Source organism: Pan troglodytes, chromosome 6 (genome assembly GCF_028858775.2).
Source record: "Pan troglodytes isolate AG18354 chromosome 6, NHGRI_mPanTro3-v2.0_pri, whole genome shotgun sequence".
Classification (NCBI taxonomy): Eukaryota; Metazoa; Chordata; class Mammalia; order Primates; family Hominidae; genus Pan; species Pan troglodytes.
In genome coordinates, this window is record NC_072404.2 from 123,837,285 (window position 1) to 123,858,002 (window position 20,718).

General features: G+C 42.6%; 1 protein-coding gene across 48 annotated transcripts in view; it reads right to left on the bottom strand.

Moving 5' to 3' along the window:
- Positions 1–11,512, bottom strand: part of NRCAM (neuronal cell adhesion molecule) — a 314,922-nt gene extending 303,410 nt beyond the window's left edge. For 40 of the 48 annotated variants that reach the window (XM_024357607.3, XM_063813833.1, XM_009453893.5 and 37 more), the window contains exon 1: positions 11,215–11,512. The gene's annotated coding sequence lies outside the window, so the exon portion shown is untranslated. The remainder of the gene's footprint in view (positions 1–11,214) is intronic. The other 8 variants (XM_063813837.1, XM_054687123.2, XM_054687117.2 and 5 more) reach the window with 3 other exon arrangements.
- Between the last annotated feature and the right edge of the window lie 9,206 nt (positions 11,513–20,718).

A 20,718-nucleotide genomic window follows, 5' to 3' on the forward strand; every position in this document is an offset into this window, starting at 1 on the left:
CTAAGTACATGCAGTTTGTAAACTAGATGAATTTAATATATTAAAATGGTTTCATGCTTTATTGGTTTATGGGGTTGCTAGTTAGTCATGCCTGACACACAACAAAATTATTGACTGTCTTTTTGAAAAATATGAATGGATTATGGCTTGAAATAAGATACAATTAGATTTATGGACATTGACTGCAACTGAAAAATAAAAAGTTCCTTCTCAGAAGGAACACTGCCGACAGCTTTGCTGACTCTTATTTTATCATACTGACTCAACATGACTTTAACATATATATTATCATTTTTTGGAGAGTAAGGTTATAATTTGTGTTTTGAGAACAGTCCTATCCTGCGGCATCAATAAGGGTATCAATCTCCAGGCTGCAGTGCAAAACCACTTCATTTATTCAAAATCGAGTAGCCACATGTATTGTTAAGAATACATGATACATACGTATGCCTCAAGCATGTTTTTGGTGCAAAAAATGTCAAGTGCATTCTACCTAATAACATAGATTTACATCATCTTTCTCTCTTAGCACTTTCATTTTATCATCATTTGTTATAGTCACATACCCTTGTGATGTAGGGTTGGGTGGTGACAAAGATTTTGTGTTTTATCTCTATTTTCTAAATAAAGAAAAGAAGTACTTAAGTAACTTTTCCAAAGCCATGCAGTGTATGAGGTTTCTTAATCTATGTGTAGTAGCCTAGTTCTTCTCAAATTTTAATTAATCAAAGATGTTACATAACTTTTTATTCTAGGTGTCTCTAATATGACACCACTGCCCTGAATCCAACCCCTATAACCCACTAACTAGTTACGAAAGGCCATGCTGTAGTTCAACTCACATCTTAAGGGAGAAAGTTCCATTTTTAAAGCTACAGCATGAGAGCTTCTGATCTGTTTCACATACCAGTCTCTTCACTTTTCATTTCAGTTCTGTGTGCCTCACTTCTGATTTCTTCAAATTCAGAGGGTAGAAAGCAATCTCAGAAAGTGCTTAACTCAGTCAGTGTGCAGCCACCCAGAGACCTCCGGAGGAAAATGACAAGCACCAGCTTCAGAAAGTGAAGGGAAAGGAAAGCCACGTGCAAATCCGGAATCATCTGCCATTAGCAAAGGTAGAAAATTATAGAGGAACTCTTTGGGGTCACAAGGATGTCATTTAGACCTCCACAGCAGCAATTTTTAAAATAGTACCCTTCTGGATTCAATGATTTCACCTGCTTGCTCAAGTGCCTAATTTAGAACCAGCAAGCAAATTACAATCTACAGAGTCCAGGCATGAAATTATAAATGTTTGGTTTCTCATGGTCTAGATCTATCTATGTCTTCAAACCAGGGCTGAGAACAAAACCCCCCAATTTTCTCCAACAAAGATCCACCTGACATTCTGACATTTTGCAATATTCATGTATTTCAGTCATTCATTCTTGCACACACTCATTTATCAAATTTGGGGGCTCTCAGATACATACCACCATGCATAATGTGAAGAGCAGCTCAGGCTCCTCGCAGAACAGAGCAAGGATGGTTTCCGAAGTTAGGAGACATGGAGAAAGCTGACTAAGATAAGCAAGGGCCCCCAATGCCTGGATGACTATTTAGTTATCTGCTTTCCTTTATCATGCAGACTCGGCCCCTCAATGTTATTTAGAGCAAATATCAAATATTTTTATACAATCGTATGTTCTTTCTGCATTTACAACCTATGTCTTTTTTTTTTTTTGAGATGGAGTCTCGCTGTGTTGCCCAGGCTGTAGTGCAAGTGCATGATCACAGCTCACTGCAACCTTCCCCTCCCGGGTTGAGGTGATTCTCCTGCCTCAGCCTCCTGAGTAGCTGGGATTACAGATGCCCACCACCACACCTGGCTCATTTTTGCATTTTTTTAGTAGAGATGGGGTTTCACCATGTTGGCCAGGCTGGTCTCAAATTCCCGACCTCAAGTGATCTGCCCGCCTAGGCCTCCCAAAGTGCTGGGATTAGTGTGAGCCACCACACCCAGACCCACCTGTCTACCTCTTTACTAATTTTTATTCAGCCTTATTTGCTTAGGTTTCACTTGGTATCTATTTGCTCTTTCAACAGAGTATCTACTTAGATATTTCTGAAAAATGTTTCATGAATTGAACTTTGATACATTACAGGAGCTCACTCATCATATAATCCTTATGCAAAGTGAAGAATCCTGTTTGATGTGAACAGTCACCCCATATGGGTTTGCCAAGTTCACATTTTCTTTCTTTCTTTCTTTTTTTTTTTTTTTAGACAGCGTCTCGCTCTATTGCCCAGGCTGGAGTGCAGTGGCACAATCTTGGCTCACTGAAACCTCTGCCTCCTGGGTTCCAGTGATTCTCCTGCCTCAGCCTCCCGAGTAGCTGGGATTACAGGCACGCACCACCATGCCCGGCTAATTTTTATTTTTGTATTTTTAGTAGAGAGGGGGTTTTACCATGCTGGCCAGGGCGCTCTTGAACTCCTGATCTCATGATCCGCCTACTCTGTCCTCCCAAAGTGCTGGAACTATAGGTGTGAGCCACTGCACCCGACCAAGTTCACATTTTCATATGCTAACTTTCTCAAGCTAGGACCACCTGTACATAAAGGAACAAAACAGCTGGAAAATAGAGTGGATTTGGCTAGGAATTTAAGCATGTTACACTGAAATAACTTTAGCTTTCAATTCTTAGTAAATTCTTCTCAATACATTTCTTTTAAATGTAAATGTCTTATCATATTTCATTTTTGTAAGGTGACTTATGAGTTATTTCTATTTTATGATGTCAAATTACTTCAATGACCCAAAGTACTACAGTAAAATATCCCTAGAATATTTCGTATTGAGTGCTATGAAGTGGAGACTATTCTCCATTAGCCAGGCAATAGCCATAAAAACTTTTATTCTTTTCCCTTTCTCTTTCTTTCAAATTTTAAGCTATTACCTTTAGAGGTAATGAGTCTGATCATGAACTCACTCCCTCTCTGCTGTTTAATGAACCCCCTCATGGTTTTAGGACAGCAGTGAACCCTTGACATCTATTTACCTTCCATTATAATTTCACATCACAGTAACTGTTACTAGAAACATATACATAACCATGGAGTTTTTAAAACCCCAGCACATCTATTAAAATGAAATTTACCTTAAAATTCATGAAACACACAAGGTATATATCATGATTCATGTAAAACACAACATGTCGTGTAAGTTAATATAATCATTCTGAAGTAAATTAGATGTTGTTCACATTAGAGTATTTATTATGTTGGAATTTCCATGTTACTAACTGTTCAAATATTGCCATGTCAATGTTATTTCCCTAAAAGTAGAAATATTCATTTGAATGTACTAAATATACATTTACAAAAATGGCTTTTAGCCATCATGCTACTAACATCAGAAGAAAAGACTATGTCGAGTCATTTAAGTAGTCAAAGATGCGAAAGCAAAATTCGGTGATGTTTCAACTTTCAATTTTTCAGTTTTCAAATACTACAATTTTTCCATTTCCAATCGTAGTTTTACAGAATACCAGGAAGAATTTCAAATTACCCAAAATTGCTTTTTATTTCACTTATTATAATACATTCTAGTACCCTCTACCTCCTAGTAGCTGCTTTTATTATTCTAGTGATGCACACACTAGAAAACGTTTCCTACTGAAATGTTTTCAATCAGATGCTGCCTACCAAAATGAATGGAAAACCATGTGCCATATGAAAAACTTTGAGAGTAAATATAAGAGTGATGGACTCCCACTGGGAGCAGAAAGCCAAAATCACACTTCATAAATATACTTATCTGGGAAGAAAAAACACTGGTTAGACAATATTTAGGACAGATGTATCTTGTTGCACATCAAAACAATCTGTGGACAACACCACAACACTGCGATGCAATTTTACAAGGGAAGCTGGTTGGGCATTTCTGTATTTATTCAACTAGATAATAGAGGGGAAAGCCGCAGAACAGTCAGAAGAATATTTGCAATGCAATTAGGGGGAACAAGTGCATCTGAGTGAGCGCCAGACACAGGGGCCTCCCCTTAATTCACACAGTCCAATGTCTTAATGCAGCATACAGCAGCAAACTGAACTTCCTACAGTTTTAAAACTTTTGTCAGTTAACTAGATGTTTACCAAGTGCCTCGCTTGGGCACTCAACATTTCGGGTGTGCCATCCAGCTCTATGTAGGTTGTTCCAACACCATCTGTCACTTAAGCTTCCACAGATTCACAAATTTCAATTCGAACTAATCTACTCGGCACTCAAACTGAAGCTATAATTCAGATTTCAACATGAAGCTTGAATTCCTTTTCAGTGTTCTTCAACTTTGACCCAGCTCCCCCCTCCCTTCACTGAAAAGGGCCAAGACAACAGCCCAGCAAGTGGGGCAGGCAAAACAGGCCTCCTTTGTTCACTTTTGTCCTTTCAGCTCTCTATTGAGGTAAGGGACTGAAAAGGCACACCAGGTTTTGGAAGGCAGCAGCGGACTCGCTCGCAAGCCATCCTTCCTCAAAGAACCAAAAAACTCCAGGACAAAACTCTTTGGATAGGCCACTCTTACCTTAAGGCATAATTAATGGGAGATTAGTACTTCCCCTTTCCCTTGAGAGAGAATCTGTTAGTGGTGTTGAATATGAGTCTGTAAATGTTCATCAAAAATGCATGCCATAAATCATGCCATTCAAATGCCAAGGACATCAAAAAGTGGCATGAAATTAGCTTTAAAGTTGAAATTTGGAGAAAAGATCACTACATGCTGAATACTCATACTGAATTTTTTGAATACTCTCAGCCCACTTGAGAAAGATAAATCAAATTCATTGCATATTACCCAGTGGAAGACCTCCTACAGGATTCCCTCAGATTGCCCTAGAAATAGATTTTTTTTTTTTGTGGTTACAGTGGGTTTTGAACCAACACACTATGCACATAATAAAATTTAAACATATATATATATTCAACATATATATATTCAAAATATAGTTTCCAGCCCTTCCTACCATTATTTAATGAGAAGAATTTCAAAAGGATCATTTTTGCCTGACAGTACCTGTCATTTTCATTCTCATGTGAATTAAACCATGTTTTAGTCCAGGGCAATATGGAAGAAATTCGGAGAGCACATAATACAAGTAAGATTCATCATTCCTGTGTTCGAACTCAATATGCCATTAGGACAGTATGTGCAGTACAGGAGCATTAGTGGTTATAATTTGTTCCCTTTACCACTGGCTTTTTTTTTTTTTAATCTTCACTAGCTTCTTAGTCACTTGACGGAAACCCTCCATCAGACTGTTAAAAATTACCTTTTTCTAATTTGAAATTCCAATCTTGTAGGCCAGTAAAATAGGTCAATTAAGTTGACACCACATCTTTTTTATTAGCTCAGCTAAGCAATTATAATTGGGTGGTGAAGGTTTATGCTGTCATCTTGGAAGATTCAATGGTAGGGAGAAATGCCCAATGTGGAACTATAATTTACAACGCCAGTACATCCCTAAACATTCAGCATAAGAATATTTCTTTCTATTTTCAGATATGAGGCAAATTTGCTCTTGTTCTAGATTAAAATAATAATGCCATTTTTTGGCAGTAAAAAAAAAGCATATTTATTTAACTTATCCTCATAGCAAAATCATTTAGCACAAGTGTATTACAGACATAGGTACTTTAATTCAACATTTTAGAAAAATACCATGAATGTATGCCATCAATGCTGGCTTATCCTGGACTTGGACTACAACACATATGCTCCACAACATCAATTTCTTGCTTTGCACAAAGTATGTAATCAATTAATACTTGTTGAAAACCATATACCTCCATATTAATAAATGTTAAACCAATAAATTAGAAATGCTGTGAATGACTTGTTCAGAATATATAGATATTAATTTACAGCTTTAAAAGATAACAGTGGCTGGGCGTGGTGACTCACGCTTGTAATCTCAGCACTTTGGGAGGCCAAGGTGGATGTATCACCTGAGGTCAGGAGTTGAAGACCAGCTTGGCCAACCTGGTAAAACCCTGTCTCTACTAAAAATACAAAAATTAGCTGGGCATGGTGGTGGGTGCCTGTAATCCCAGGTAATCAGGTGGCTGAGGCAGGACAATCACTTGAACCAGGGAGGCAGAGGTTGCAGTGAGCTGAGACTGCAGCATTGCACTCCAGCCCAAGTGACAGGGCGAGACTCCGTCTCCAAAAAAAAAACAAAGAAAGAAAAAAAAAGTAACAGTGATTGCACTTCACACCTATTAGGATGGCTATTATCAAGAAAACAGAAAATAACAAGTGTTGGAGAAAATGTGGACAAACTGGAACCCCTGCGCATTGTTGGCAGAAAGATAAAATGGTACAGCTACTATGGAAAAGAGTATAACGATGTCTCAAAAAAAAATAGACCTACCATATGATCTAGCAGTCTCATTTCTGGGTATATACCCCAGAGAATTGAAAGCAGTGACTCAGATATTTGTACATCCATGTTCATGGCAGCATCATTTGCAATAGCCAAAAGGTGAAAGTAACCCAAGTATATATGACATATGAATGGATAAACAAAATGTGGCATATACATACAATGAAATATTATTCAGCATTACAAAGGAAGGAAATTCTGACACATGGATCAACCTTGAAGGCACTATGGTAAGCAAAATAAACCAGTTACAGAAAGACAAATAAATACTGTATGATTCCACTCATATGAGGTACTTAGGGTCATCAAATTCATAGACTGGAAGTAGGATGTTTGTTGCCAGGGGCTGGGGGCTGAGGGGTTATGAACTATTGTTTAATGTGTACAGAGTTACAATTTGGGAAGGCAAAAAATGTTCTGGAGAGGTATAGTGGTGATGGCTGCACACAATGTGAATGTACTTAATGCCACTGAAGTATACACTTAGAAATAGTTTAATGGCATATCTTATGTCATATATATTTTACAATAAAAAACTTAGCAAAAACATATTTTAAATAAACATATTGCATTTGCTGCCCCATTTAAAGACAACCTGAAAATGAAGGATTTACAGTTGCTGACGCTGAAGGCTGAGCCATTCCCCTATTTCCTTCCTCAGGTAGCCTTCAATTTTAAGAGAAAAAATAAAAATTTGTCAATTCATTTTGGTACATCTTCCTATTCTTAGAAACTTCAGTCAAACTCATAGAAGCAGAGAGTAGAATGGTGATTGCTAGTGGGTAGGGGAATTGGGGAGATGAGATGTTCTCACCACACATACACAAATTAAATGTGTGAGGTGATAGATGTGTTTATTAGTTTGATTGTGGTAATCATTTCACAATGTATACATATATCAAAATATCATGTTGTACATATTAAATGTATACAACTTTTACTTGTCAATTATATCTCATTAATGCTGTAGGGGGGGAAGAAGCTTCAGCCTTTGATCCCAACAGAGGCTGTTTTAAACAGAAGGAGCTTTTCATTTGCCAAGGCAGTAAAATGTTTAAGTAAAATAAGTCACTGGATTTTTGCCCTTAGCATCCAGTTCTCTCCTCTGTCCTCACCTGCCAGGAAGGTTCCTGGAAGGGATGCTTCAGGTAGGGAAGCATAAAATTTTAAGGGAAAAGAATATCTAAATGTATTTAGTAATTTTCAAATCACTTCCTCTTCATCAATCATCGCAACAGCTGAAGACTGAAGTAAAGCAGTCTTTTGATTCAAATGCACAAAACTTCCTAAAGAATATGTTAGAAGCTCTACATTCCAGTTAAATTTGCTATGGGTTACCGAGCTTCTCAGATGGTAGGTACTCTTTGAAAATGAGGATGAGATTCCAATAGCTGCTGATCTACGGTGAGAATATAAGGAAAAAGCCTCAGTGCCTCAGTGGTTACCCTTTGGGGTGAGTAATGACTGGAAGGGGCCACAAGAGGGCTTTCTCAGATGTGCATTACACTGTTCCTTGATCTGAGTGCTAGTTAAGTCAATGTGTTCAGTTTGTTCAAGTTCATCGGCTATGTATTTGTGATATGTGAAAAAAATCTCTGTGTGATGAAGTATGTAGCTAGATGATAAAATTAGAATTAATCTTCCCAAGGACAGATATTCTGTTTGGCTCACCACTGTATCCCCACTGCCTGGAACACAGTAAATATTTATTAAGGAATGAAGGAATGAATGAATGAAATCTTTTTAACGGAAAAGCTTCCTGTGGAGTTCCATTCAACAGCTCCCACGTACATACACAATATAATATCTGTAGAGTCTATTTATATTCAATCTGTTACACAGGGAAAATTACATCTGCATGAAAGCATTATTTGAAATGATTCTTGAAATTTTCTACAGCCCAGGTGTATACATTCTCAGGACCCCCTCACACTTCTGAAGCACTTACACCAGCGATTATTGCCATCGTTGTATTGGCCTCACAGGAAGTACTATTTCCAAAGATGCTTTGCTTTCTATTCACTGTTACCGTAGCATTAACAAAAATGATGTGGTGTAAGGGCAATGGCATTCAGTCCAAAGACCTCATCACTACCCTGCATTATGAGGCTGAGCCCTACTGCAGTTGTTTTGAAACTCGAAGGATTAGTTAGATACAATGTTGCCTGAGTCCTCTAATAGCTCTAAAATTCCTGGATTATGTAAAATGTTTAGCAACTTTCCTGTAATAAAGTAAAAAGAAGGTTGAAACAAGACTATGAGTCAGTAGGATTATGAATGCAAAATAAATCAATTTTTCCAATTGATCAGTTAATTATAATTCTAAAAACTATTCCAGAAATAGCTGATTCCACTTTGGTTCAAATTTTCCTTTTCTACTAGTTAACACGGAGCATCTTCATAAATGCCCCCACATGTTTCTATATATTTAGGAAATAGAATGATTTCCTAAGATTGGATGCTAGGGTCCTATTCAAACTCAACATCCAATGTGAGGAGTAACTCATTTGCAGTCAAAACCGTGTACAAAGGACATTCAGGGCTGGGGACCTTTTCTTTAAAGAAAAAAAAGTTTTATGAAACTTCATGATGTGCCAGGAACATCTATGTAATCACAGAGGCCCTGGTTACTAAGAACAGTTCAGTGACTGCAATGGGTTGGATTGTGGGTTAACAGCCACATACTTAAAAGCTAACAGGAATAAAAGAATATGTAAAGGAGTTACATGGGAATAAAAGGCTATTCCACAATACAGTTCTCTGAATTACAATATTGCCTGCTACTGTGAGTTCTGCAGAGCTCAGAATTAAATGGGCTTGTAATGTATCTCCCTGGTTTTGAACACTCAGTGGTTTAGGTTTCCCCTAAACTGATAAGCCTCCAAAAGGCCACAGTCTCAGTCTTGGATTGTAAAGCACAAGGACAAAAACAATCCCACTCCCCTACTTCCTAGCTGTGTGGCCTTGGGAAAGTTACTTGGTTTCTCTAAGCCTTCATTTCCTAATTTTTAAAATGGGGTTGCTGTGAGAATTAAATGAGATGATACATGTAACATGCGCAGCGCCCAGCACATCTAAAGCTCTCAAAACCGGTTGGCTATCATTACCATTAAAGCAGCAAGTATCAGTTGCCTAACTCCATTTCAGTACTTCAGCAAGTACTGCCATTATTACAATATTTTAACCGCAGGGCATGGTTAGCACAATGCAGTCCCATAAAGCAGCCCAGCCTCCGAGGTTTGTATTCAGAGGTTACTGTGTTCCTTTCCAGGACCACCCCAGGGGGAGCTCCTGGTGTACAACCAATGCTTCCTGCCTCATTACACTTGGCTCCATCTCCTCCTGCAAAAGCCTGGGGCGAGGAAGAGCCCAGTCTCTTAGACCCGCACTTCTGAGCGTTAACCATCTGGGACTCGGAAAGGAAAAGAAAGCTTTCTTCTCAGGACAGTTCTGCGCCGGTGGTAGCCAAGGGCTGGAGCCCCTGGTGCGAAGAAAAGGGAAGAAGAGAGGCGGGGTGCGAAAGAAACGCCACCGCTCGGCGCCCTCCCTCGGTGCCCGCGGCGCAGGGGCCACCCTCCAGCGTACGGGGGACGAAGATGTGGCCGCGGGCGGGAGGGGAGGCGATCCGGGGAAGGAAGCGGCCTGTTCGCCAGCCCCGGGGCCCGGGGAGCCCTCCAGCAGCTCTTGCGGCCCTGAGGACACCGCTTTGGGAGAAATGACGACTCCCTGGCTCACCCTACTGCGACACCCCGTCCCCCTCCGCACTCTAGCAGATGCGGGCCGGGAGTAGCTGAGCTGGCCAACCGCCTGGGACCAGGATGCGGCAGCGCCCACCCGCGCGGCGTGGAGGGGGCCGGGGGCGGCCCTCGGCGCAGATGGCGCTCGCTGCGAGATGGATGCTCCAGGGCGGGTAATCACTCCTGGCTCAACACAGCATCCCGGGCGGAGCGGATGCCAGATCCCACCGCTAAGAGCCTGGGCAGGGAAAGCAATCTTTCCAGGCAGCCCCCAGCCCGGTGCGCCGGCCCCGACAAGTCCCAGCCCTCGGAGGCAGGGCGGGGCGCAGGGACTCCCGGGACCCGCACCTGTAAGGCCGACAAAGCCCCCGCAAGCGCCCCACCCCTCTGTCCTCCGTGTCTCTCTCGTTCCGCCTCGATTCCCCGAGCCCTCTCCAGGCAGCGAGAGTGGAGAAGCGAAATCGGCCTCGCCCCCTGAACTCCGCGGTCAGCACAGGTGTACGCACTTCCGAACAAAGCCCACGCCCAGACGTGTCCGCAGGGGCCGAACAGGCACACGCCCGTGCGCTCCCGGCCCGGCACCCGCGCTCCTCGCCCCGCCGGCACTGTGGCGCGACGCCCCGCGCCTCCGTGTCCAAGCCCGGGAAGCCGCCGTGCCGGGCCCGCAGGCTCTCCATGCCCAACTGCCCACGAGCAAGAGCTCTGGGCAGGGCTTCCCGGAAGGCGTGGGGTGCGGGCGCGGAGCAGAAGTTGGCCACAGACCGGAGGGGGTGGTGGGTGCCGGCGCTGCTGGGTTTCAGCTGTGCCTTCACCCAAGCGCAGGTCCCCCTGCTCCCTCTCGGCGCCCGCGGCAGTGTCGGGGGCCTGCAGGGGAGAAGGGAGTTGGAGATCTGCTTTGCCCCTCCTGCAGCGCTGCCAGCCCGGTGAGCGCTCGGCTGAACCCCGCGGCGGTGTCCCAGTGACAACGCAGCAGCCTCGCGCGTCCTCCTCCGCTCCAGCCGTCACCCCCGAGCAGGACCCAGTGTCACTGCCAGACGCGCAAGGAGCTACTTACGTTCTCGCGCCGCGCCCTCCGCTCAGCTCTGGCGCGACTGCCCAGGACCCTGGACCGCTGGTGTCCTCCGTTCTCGACGAAGCTATCCCCTCTGGCTGCTCCAGCCAGGCGGCCCCTGCGCCGTACCCCGCGCCCGCGCGTCTGAGGCTCGGACTGCGGCGCGCGTCCGTCAGCGACCCTGGCGAAGCGAGGCTGGCCCCGCGCCGGCGCGCGCCCCCGCCGCTCCCGCCCTCTCCGCTCCCCCTCCCCGCGCCGTGCTCTTGCTCCTCCCGGCTCCCCTTAGCGTCCTCCCGTCCCCCTCCCCCGCACTCCCCCCGGGCGTCCTCCGCCTCTTCCCCTCCTGGCCAACCCCCTCTTGCCCTGCTGCTGCGACGGCAGCGAATGGGCTCCAGCCGCCGGCGCCTCGAGGGACTGGGTGGCCCCTCACCTGAGCGGCCGCCCCACCGCCAACCTCCGTCAGCCTGCGAGCTCGTGTGGTGGCGGGGGTGGGGGTGCGGGGACGGAGGGCGGGAGTGTTCCGGGGCTAGGATGGCTGGGATTTAGCTACAAAAGATGTTCCAGAAAATGGGTAGTTTTTGAATGCCACTCTCATGGGTTTAGCTTTCTGTGGGAGGTCTGTGGTCTTCTAGTTTTTTCTTTTTTAAAAAGCACTTTCTTCGAAATTCATCAGTTGGGGTGGTTGAGATTGGGTGAGTGGTTTTGGGGGTTTTGTTTTGTTTTTGCAACCGTTCTTTCCAAACACTCCCCGCCGCCCCCCGCCCCCAGAAAAAAGAGCTTTTAGCATAAGGCGGATGCTATCTATCCGCGGTAGAAATTGGGTCTTCTGGTCCCAAGGAATAGGGTTAGTTTGGATTTGCTTATTTACAAATGTGGGAGTGTTATGGAGATTTTTTTTTTTGGCAATGTAAATCGAGAATTAAGATTTTCCAACTGTATAGTATTTGAGTAAACACACTGCTTGCTGCATAGTTCAGGCTCCGAAGCGCACGTCTCCACTCTACCCTGGATGGTGTTCAGGATCCTTAGCCTGACCCTTGGGTCCTCCGTAATTTACTCCGGTCTGCACACAAATTACTTGTCTGCTGGGTATCACCTGACTTGACCACTTACAGCAGGCTCCAGCTCTTAGTGAGCTCGGCGGAGCCTTGATTCCTTCAGTTCTCTAATTCAGGAAAACATTTTCTGAGCTCCTCACCACCCCACCCCACCTCACCACCTCCTCCACCCCCAGCCTCCAAGGTGCTAGGGCAAGATTCAGGAATGAAAGAGAAACAGGTTCATCCTTCAAGGTCTTGACTACCCCAGTGGTCTGTTCTAACTTCAATTTGAACTTGCCCCGTCAGCTCACAGCATCTGCATGCAAGTGAGCAGCCTTCTTTTCCTTCTCCTTCTACTGCCATCCTCTCCTCCTTCTCCAGCCAAATGTGCTCTGGCCTCACAGAGCCTCCCTCGGTTCCTGAACCAGCATGATGTCTGGCTGCTGGGTCATTGCACAAGTTGTTTCCTCAGTCCCATCAGTGGTTCTTCTGACTCTAGTCTTTACCCAACTGCCATTCAGGTGGTACCTTGCACCTCTCAACTAATTGTCCAAATTTTCCTCTAAAATACCTTCCCCCCCGCAAAAAAAAAAGATTCCATGATCCCCCTACTTGAAAGTCTGGGCTGGTGGGCTGGTTCTCTATTGCCTACAAAGTAAATTCCACATCTCCCGGTGTGCCTCTTTACAATCTGCTCCTAACTTACCTCTCCATTTTCCATAACTCTAAGCCTCTGCATGTGAGGTTCCTCCTAGCTAGAATATTGGTCCATCTCTTTTTCATTTGGCAAACTCTTGTTCATCCTTCAGAGCCTTACTTGGTTGTTACCTCCTCTGTAAGGACTATTATAATAGTGCTGGTCACCTTTTAATGATCTGTTTGCATGTCTGACTCCATAAAATTTCACTTCTTTGAGGACAATTTGTCTTATTTATTTTTGTGTAACCACATTTCTCATCAATACAAATGAAGCCACAGATAACCATAATCAACTCTCACTGCCCCATCATTTTGCCCTGTGTAAAGGACTTGAGGCCCCTCCGTTCCTTCCCCACTGCAGTAATTGCTGAGAATCCTGGGGTTGTCTTGCCTGTCCTTCCCATGTCCTTCTACTTCGTACTCTGGTTTTCCAAGATTGCCCCTCACCCCGGCCACTGTGAAACATTGATTTCTGGTCCACATTATTTTCCAGTGAATGCCACAGGGCAAACCTGTCAAGTGGGAAAATGACACCCTACTCTCTTCAGTTCTTGCCCTGGTTCTGTGTAGTAATTTATCCCCCGGGCACTAAAGCAACTTTGCTTGTGTCTTCCTGTGTTACAATCTCATAAAGACCCTCTTTAAACAGCTCCTTGAACTTCTGCTTAGAATTGTTCTTTCTCTTCAGGCTCCAGTCCTGGTCTATGAAGCCAGGTTGAGGCAGACGATATTTGGTCCTGGTGAAGTCCAGGTTAGTCCTGATGCCTGGGAGACTACTTAGGCTATTGGGGGTTGCTGAAAGAATAAGGACATGAATAGAATCTCTCTCTTTTTTTTCATGTGAGTGATGATTTATCTAGGTATAGTTTCCCTTACCTTTACAGGTAGAGTAACAATACTTAATACATAAGGTTATTGTAAGAAAGCACTGGACAGTATCTAGGACATAATAGGTGCTCAGCAAATTCTAGTTTAAACAGTAATTATTTGATAAGATGTCTGTAATGTAAATACATGCTTGAATAAAAAGTACAAAGCCAGAAGAGAAAAAGCTCTGGAGAAGATAGGAACCACGTTGATAGTACAAAACAAAAATTAAAATTAAGTAATTTGGGGCTGGGTACGGTGGCTCATGCCTGTAATCTCAGCACTTTGGGAGGCTGAGAGGTGGGTGGATCACCTGAGGTCAGAGTTCGAGACCAGCCTGGCCAACATGGTGAAACCCTGTCTCTACTAAAAATACAAAAGTTAGCCACACGTGGTGGTGTGTGCCTTTAATCCCAGCTACTGGGGAGGCTGAGGCAGAAGAATCACTTGAACCCAGGAGGCAGAGGTTGCGGTGAACCGAGATCACACCACTACACTTCAGCCTGGGCGGCAGAGTGAGACTCCGTCTCAAAAAACAGAAAGTAATTTTGATACTACATAATAATTGTAATAATATAAAATTATTATATAGTTCTGATTTCCAGCTTATTACTTCAACTGCACTGCAGCTCTAAATTGCTGGGGATTCGTCTCCTGAGAGAATGAGCAACAGGAAGAACAAACTGAGGCTTCAAGAGGAGCTGAAATGAAGGGAGTATGGGAGGTGGGGATAGAAAAATGTTCTACAATTAGAAAGATGGCGGTGTGGGCAAATAGACTTTCTAATGCAGTCTGTCTGATCTGCTTGGTCATGCATGAGGCAGTCTGATTTGGTTGCACTTTGCTGGTGATACCCACAACTTGCCTCCTTACCCTAACTGCTGCTATCCCTTTCCCATCCCTAAGCCTTATCCTCTCCCTATTACCAAGCCTCACTCCATCTTCAAACCCAGCTGAGGACTAGGAATAAGGTCTGTGTCCTCATCATGTGATAATAATAGAATTATTATTATTATTTTCATTTATTAACTCATTTATTCTGACAAAAATTCCATTCAGTAGGCACTATTATCATCCCCCTTTTAGAAAATAAGGCAAAAAAAAGTTAAGTAACTTGCAGAGGTCACACAGCTTATCTGCAGAGATGAGATTCAAGCCCCGCATTATGACTCCAAAGTTAAGTCTTAACCAGTCATTGTGCCATGCTGTCTATCAATGACAACACACCAAAAGTTTCATTGTTTTGATAGACACATCAGAATGTCACTGTGTTAAAACAGCTACATCAGAAAGTCATGGAGCCCCCCAGTGGTACCTGCAGTGAATATGTTTTAGCCTTTCTCTTTTCCTCTACTTCTGCAGTCCTGTCTCTTTTTCTCAGAGTTCTCCCTCCCCTCTTTTCCTCTTCCACTTTTTTTTTTTTTTAACGCCTTGCCTTATTTTCCATCTCCATTTTCTTAATCCACATCCATGCTGCAGGCCTCCCAGGGGAGGCAGTACCATTGGTCCTGTCCTAAAACCTAATGTTAAATTCAGCAAAACCTAACATGGACCCAGCAATGCTAGTAATGAGCCTGTTGCCTTGCTATAAAATGAAAGAATTGGACTAAGTGAGCACAGAAATCCTTTTTCAGCTGTGTCATTTTTTTTGATTCTGGTGGTAACCAAGAGCATTTTTTTGGGCTCCTCTAGTAAAACTCAGATAAAACCTGGCTGAATTCTGGTAAGAATGACTGAAGCACTAAGAAAAGAAAAGAAAAAAAAAGTTCCTGTCATAATATAACAGGTTTTTTGCTAGAAGAATGGCTTATACCAGTGTCATCATTATCTTAATATAATAGGTTAGGCTGAGCAACGTGCATTAGATTTCTGACAGGCATGTGAGAAATGTAGGTATTTTTGTTTGTTTTTTGAGACAGCGTCCCACTCTGTCCCCCAGGCTTAAGTGCAGTGGCGTGATCTCAGCTTACTGCAACCTCTGCCTTCTGGGTTTAAGTGATCCTCCTGTCTCAGCTTCCCGAGTAGCTGCAAATGTAGTAATTTTTAAAGCCTTTCTGTTTGAAAGGGTATTATAACCCAATATTGTCCAAAAGCATAGTTGTTATAATGGGAGGCTTTCTAAACTGGTTCCCAGTGACATTCTCCTCCTGGTATTCTTCCTTATGTGAAATCTCCTCCCCTTGAGACCAGACCTACTGACTCCATTCTAACTATCAGAATATGGCAAATGTAGTGGGATGTCACTTCTTCTATTGGATTACAAATCACTCTGGTTTCTGTCTTGCTGTCTTGCTCTTTTGCTTGCTTGCCTGCTGCCCTGTTGTAAGCTGCCATATGGAGAGGAGAGGTTCTCATGACAAGGAACTGAGGAGATCCTGTGGCCAACAGCCTGTGAGGAACTGAGGTTCTCAGTCCATCAGCCCAAAAGCATCTGAATCTTGCCACAGCTATATGAATGAACTCGAAAGCAGATATGGTGCTGGATAAAGTAGTAACTGTAGGACAGACGAGACATCGGTATGACTTGACCAAAGTTAACCTCAGCAGCTCTTAGCTCCATACCCCAGGGTCACACTGAGCTCCTAGAGCCAGGCTTGGGTTCACCCTTCACTGTACTCTACCAAGAGCTGGTCCTTTTTCCTCTTGGAAAAGGTCTCGCTGGGCCATACCTCTTGCAGACTCACAGTGGGTGATTTATTACTCACTATGGATTAGGATATGTGCCTATGTATTTGTAATATATAAATAATAGGATGTGCAGTTTCATATGTCACCTGATCAGTAAGCAATGGAAAGTTTCCACAGATGCAAAACACCAATTGCTCTCCCATGCTTCTCCTCACCATCTGCCACACCGCCGCAGAATTCTATTTGCCACTCTGGTGCCATTTGGGCACGTGTCAGAACCCAGAAATTTGAAACCCATTCCTTGCCTGATGCTTAGCAACACAGCATCCCTACACCTATTGAAAATATGTAATGCTCAAGCAATTGGAGGAAAATGTGACCTTAGTGGCTGCTATATGTGGATTTCTTCTCTACTTATGAGTCACTAAGACCTTCTGCTTGGCTCAACCCACCCCCATGCTTGGGGAACCAAGTTGGAAAGAGGAGGAACATTTTCAGCGATAATAACCATGTTCCTGTAGCCAATTTCTCCATCTGTTCCTACAGTTTCTGTCTACAAGAATGTACAAAGGTTTTGCTGCATAGATTTAAGACTAGCCAAGGTCAGTGTGCAATCAGCCATTGCAGATGAGGTCATCAAGGACAGGGAATTGCAGCTCTGGAAAACAGATGCTGAGAAACACGCTGATATGTGCCCTTCCTGTCTGGCTTAAGGGGGAAACAGACAACAGGTACAATGAAGACGAATTCACTGTGGAGGGAAGAAAGGAAGCGGCTTCAGAAATAATACTCGAGTATAAATGAATGATTTACTCAAAAGCTTTCTTATTTGGCTGTTTTGTTGCATTTTAAAACAGAAAAGCGATCTTAGATTAGTGCACACTGACATTCTACTGTTTATATTTTAAGCATCAATTTAAATTTTACTTTAAGTTTTTCAATATATTTTTGAAATTGTGGTAAAATACACATAACAAAATCTTCCATCTTGGCCGGGCCTGGTGGCTCACGCCTGTAATACCAGCACTTTGGGAGGCTGAGGCGGGTGGATCACGAAGTCAGGTGTTTGAGACCAGCCTGACCAACATGGTGAAACCCCATCTCTATTAAAAATACAAAAATTATCTAGGTGTGGTGGTGTGTGCCTGTAATCCCAGCTACTCAGGAGGCTGAGGTAGGAGAATCGCTTGAACCCGGGAGGCAGAGGTTGCAGTGAGCCGAGATCGCGCCACTGCACTCCAGCCTGGGCAATAGAACGAGACTCTGTCTCAAAAAAAAAAAAAAAAACAACAACTTCCATCTTAACCATTTGTAAGTGTACAGTTTAGTAGTGTTGAGTATATTCACATTGTTATGCAACCATCACTACCTTTTATCTCTAGGATTCTTTTTATCTTGTGAAATTGAAACTCTATACCCACTAAACAACAAACTCCACATTCCCCTTTTCCTTCAGGCTCTAGTAACTACCAATCTACTTTCTTTCTCTATGGATTTGACTACTCTAAGTCCCTCATATAAGTGGAATCATACCGTATTTGTCTTTTTGTGACTAGTTTATTTCGCTTAGCATGATGTCCTCAAGGTTCATCCATGTTGTTGCATGTGTCAGAATTTCATTTCTATTTAATAATATTCTATTGTACATATCTATCACACTTTGTTTATCCATTCATCTGTTGATGGACACTTAATTGCTTTCACCTTTTGGCTCTCATGAATAATGCTGCTATGAACATGGGGTTATGAATATCTTTCTGAGATCCTGCTTTCAATTTTTGGGGATATGTATTCAAGGTGAGATTGCTAGATCATATGGTTATTCTCATTTTTTTTAGAAAACTATTGTTTTCCATAGTGGCTGCACCATTTTACATTGCACACCAACTCTGCACAAGGGTTCCAAATTCTCCTCATCCTCGCCAACACTTAATATTTTGTTTTGTTTTTGGAGAGTAGCCATCCTAATAGATGCAAGGTATTAAAATATTTTTAAATGTCAAAAATTCACAAGATACAAGCAAATTCAGTATTTTAGAAAGCCCTGCTCTACCCTGGACCCTGTGCTTTAAGAAAGCCCTGTTCTGACTCTCCTAGAGGTTATGCTACCATCTCCTCCTTCTAGAACATATCTGGGTACCTAGGATCCAAGAATTCTGTTGGGACTTGCAAAAGCCCCTTCCCCACATAACAGACAGTGGGCTGCTCTGCTGGTATACACAACAGAAAGCCTCATAGACAGCTGATGCAAGGGTGTGGGGGTGGTTTGCAGGATGTTGATATAACTTGCTTGTGGGTTGGAAAGTTCACCCAAGCTTACTTGAAGCCTTTGAAGGCTCAGGACTAAGTCGGGTGGGCCATGGGCTGGGTGTTTCCATGTCACCACATTCTACCACAGAATTCTAAAGAGTCTAAGAATTCTAAATTCAAACCTGGACTTCCAGGTCTTTAAGATTATATGTTTGTCAAGGTAAGACAGAAAATATACCTTTTAAATATTTAACTCAAAACTTGTTACCTCCCATGGGCTCTGATGAGGGATTTTAGAGAAACTAAATGCAAAACTGGACAACAATGAAACCCATTTTGTTCCATTTGTGTTATGGTTTGAATGGTCCCCCAAACTTCATGTATTAGAAATAATTCCCAATGCAATGGGAGAGGGGTGCTAATAAGGGGTATCTAGGTCATGAGGGCTCTGCCCTCATAAATGAATGCAGTTATTGTGAGAGTTAAGTTTGTTATAGCCCAATGAAAAGATTCCATCTGACAAAATGAAGATTCCAAATTAGAAGGAATCCTATGCAGCCATAAAAAAGAATGAGATCATGTCTTTTGCGGGAACATGGATGGAGCTGGAGGCTATTATCCTTAGCAAACTAATGCAGGAACAGAAAACCAAATACCACATGTTATCACGTATAAGTGGGAGCTAAGTGATGAGAACTTATGAACACAAAGACAGAAACAACAGACACTGGGGTCTACTTGATGGGGGAGGGTGGGAGGAGGGAGAGGAGCAGAAAAGATAGTTACTGGGTACTGGGCTTAATACCTGGGTGATGAAATAATCTGTACAACAAACCCATCTGCTATAGAATTAGCAGATATTGGTCAAAAAGATTTTTCAAAGCTCACTTTCGGACAAAATAATCCTTTTATTCTGTGCCCGGAAGGCCCATACTGAGTCCCTGTCAAGATACAAGACATGCAAACGGTATAAACGAAGTTTACCTTAGCATTAGGTGAAAGGAAATGTGCAATTTCTATTGTTTAGAAAGTCTCCCAACTCACACTGAGGAAAATGGTCCCAGTTGTGATTCTGCTTACCAGCACAAGGGAGAAGCCCCATTTCATATCTTAAAAAGAAATTCAAAAAGTACATTTTAAAGCATTTTCATTTCTCCCATCTCCCTATAATTGCGTAAGGCAGATGATTCAGTTAAGCCTAACTTAAGAAAAATATTAAGGACTTATAATGTATCTATAATAGCAGCACGCTACAAGCTGTGAGGTATTTCTAAGCAGCATATGGCAAGTTGAGTTGGGAATGCATAATATAATTAGATAAAAACAAAGAAAACTATGCAATTTCAATTATTTACTGCCCAGTGAGGACTTTTCCTCCTTTTGCTCTCAAACTTCAGAAAAAAGCAAATACAATAGTTTCAGGTACATGTTTTAATATTGAAATTGTGACTTTTGCAGGTGTTTTCAAATGATTGCAAGGCTTAACATTCTGGTGCATACAAGATACTTTTTTTTTTTTTAAGTAACTCTTTGGTTGTGAAAATTACTCAAAAGAGGGTTGGAGTTGAGCTCTTATTCTCACTTGAGCTTGATTATGCTTGTGATGAACCAACCAGATGTAGCAGTTCTTCCTGGACACTACTGCAGACACATACCAGATTAGGACACAGCTACTTTCCCATGCTCAAAAAATTAGAATGGTAAAAACCTATATTACAAAATTCTATACTATCTAAACTTCATCAAAACCTTTGAAGTATGTATATTCTTGTAATACTCCATATGCATATGAAAATCAGATATTTGCATTATATACTAACATAGTCTAAAGTTTCACCACTTCTACCGTTTTTCAGTGTCAGCTTTGGGCATTTTTTTTTCACATAATTCAACACAGGAAATGGAAGTATAAGGGCATGTTTAGATGTGTATGGATTAATTGCCTCCTGATACCAAACGTGTTCATTCAAAACTAGCAAAATAACAGCACCTGTGATTTATAAAACTGTGGTTTCAATGATTA